The following is a 2500-nucleotide window of genomic DNA, read 5'->3' as shown; positions in this document are numbered from 1 at the left end:
AATAACAAGTGGCTACCATTGTACGTTGGTCCTTTCTCGCCATCGCTGGTGCCAGTGGGAGAAATATGTTTATTATTTTCATTCATTCACCATAACAGCTGTGGCTGTAGTTACAGACTCTTGTATTATTATTATTATGAATAGGCGTGTGTGTATACTTTATGATGATGTTTGTTCCTCTTGTTGACATATACATGTTTAAACGAAACAAAACAAAACAAAAACATACAAATCATCATACATGGTAACCAGGCTAAGTAACCGTAACGCAGACAAAGAAGGCTATTGCGTAATTGTTATATAAATAAGATAAATAAGAGTCTGGGCGGTGGTGGGGGTGGTGGACCATGAGAGGGGGGAGAAATCGCATCACAAGCCTGAATGAACGAGCCACAAACCTTAAATTAACTCGTGTAAATCACAGACAATATATTTACATACCAAAACAAGCCAAGACCTTCTCAACATCAGAGAGGCACAGTTTTTTTTCTTCTTTTTTCTCCATTAAGTCCTCCTTATGTTCATGGGGTAACAAAAACATACTGTGTATACTTTGTGTGTGTCTGTCTGTGTCTGTGTCTGTGTCTGTGTGTGTGTTTGGTATTTGTGGTATGTGTGGGAGGAGAGCGACTGTGGCACAGTAGTTCCATAGTAATGTTTTTCCTGCTGTGAAATTTGTAAATTAAAATGTGTAATTCAGGGTTTCTGTCTTTTCATGGTGGAAGAAAAGTAAAGAACCCTATAGTGGACACAAAAAAGGGGAAAGACTAGACGAGGCCGGATTAACGCGCAGGGTACATATGACTGCAGGCTTGGCACCCCCCTGATTGGCCAAAAGCAGGGCTGTACGTTAAGCTTTTTCACTAGGAGCACAGGTGCTCCTAAATGAAAAAATTTAGGAGCACGGATACAAATTTAGGAGCACAGATACAAATGTAGGAGCACTCTAAAAATGCCGCGACACTTTTGTTATGGGGGGGGTGTTCATCTTCATGCAATAGCCTAGGCTAGCCTATATGGCAGTGTTTTTTTCCAACACTGGGGTATGGGGTCACCTGGAATTCCAATGGGCTCCCCTGAAATGTCTAGGTGTGAAATAAAAAAATACCAATAAATATCACTAATTAACAATCCATAGCTATTGTAGTCTTATACTGTCAGAAATATCCACTGTTTATTTTTTTTTGTATAGCCAGCAAGTTTGCTCAGTCATGGTTTTGGTTGTGAAAAATGGGGTCCCCAGAAGTTTAGGATAAAATGGCCCCAGTGCAAAACTTGTTGGGAACCACTGCTATATGCCATAAATCACAGTTCCCATTACTATTACTATTATTAGGCCTATTATTATTATTATTGTTATTATTATTATTATTATTATTATTATTATACCTTCGTGATTAAAAGCATGTAAATCACATGCTTAATGAACTAGATTGACTAAATCTTAAACATAGCCTACTACACGTTACTCCAAGGGGCTTTATTATAGCCTAGTTTTTGTTTCCTCAAACGCATGGGTTGGAACGATGTGAAATGAAACTGGGAGCAGCAAATTATCTCACTGTGTTGGCTGCTATTTTTGATAGCCTACAGCACCGGTAGCTAATGGAACAACTAGACTTTACATTTGCGCGCGCTGCACACTACTTGTGAACGCTCCTCGAACTATATTTTGACTTGATTACTTTGATTGCGATTGCATTTTTTTGCGGTCACTGCGAAGACAGCGGTTTGGGGAACGCCAAAACAGCTCAAACAACGACGTCTTTTCAATCACATGAGCTAGCAAACCGAGTGGCTATTTCACTATCGGATTCAAGAGGTTTCCTGTTAGCAATGCAAACTCCCGCATTTGAACGTTTTAAACAGCAGTCCATTTCGAAAAGCTGTAAGAAGTTTTGACACAGAACATCCGACTGGGAGATGAGTCATGCGCGCCTTGTAACTGTTGCCACCGGGGATCTGTGCGAAGCGATTCTGTTTTTGTTTTTTTTGAGCTACGGGAGCAGAGATGGCTCAATCTTAGCCAACACGGAATTCAAGCAACATTGACCGTCTTTTTTGAAGTGCGTTCCCAATGAGTTTGATGCTGTCTATCAGACAGGCTGTGGAAAAAATGAGCAGTAATTATGTAATTATGGCATTGCCTAAGTAAGTTTCCAAAGTCACCAAATTTGACATCCGGGGGGCGCCCACAGCAACTTGTAGCCTAGGGGCCCAAAGCCATCTTAATGCAGCCCTGGACATTACACATCAGAGGGGGAAGGTGAAGAACATGGTATTTAGGTTGGTGTCAAAAATAGGTTAAGTATTACCTAATCTAGCAGAATTGAGAAAGAAAGGGTGTGGGGGGGGGGACACCAGTCATATATGAATTAAAAGCTAAGAGATTTTAACACATCAGGACTCTCAAAAACCCTTTTGTCAAGAGTGCACAGATATGTGCTTGCCATCTCCACATAGAGTGCGTGCGTGCATGCATGCATGTGCACTCGTGCGT

The 2500-nt window shown here is 40.9% G+C and overlaps 1 protein-coding gene across 1 annotated transcript in view; it reads left to right on the top strand.

Moving 5' to 3' along the window:
- The window catches only part of ralgps2 (Ral GEF with PH domain and SH3 binding motif 2), a 169042-nt gene that overhangs the window by 71058 nt on the left and 95484 nt on the right, over nt 1-2500 (top strand). The gene's annotated exons all lie outside the window — the stretch shown is intronic.

Source organism: Engraulis encrasicolus, chromosome 6 (genome assembly GCF_034702125.1).
Source record: "Engraulis encrasicolus isolate BLACKSEA-1 chromosome 6, IST_EnEncr_1.0, whole genome shotgun sequence".
Taxonomy (NCBI): Eukaryota; Metazoa; Chordata; class Actinopteri; order Clupeiformes; family Engraulidae; genus Engraulis; species Engraulis encrasicolus.
This window is presented reverse-complemented; position numbering and strand designations above follow the sequence as displayed.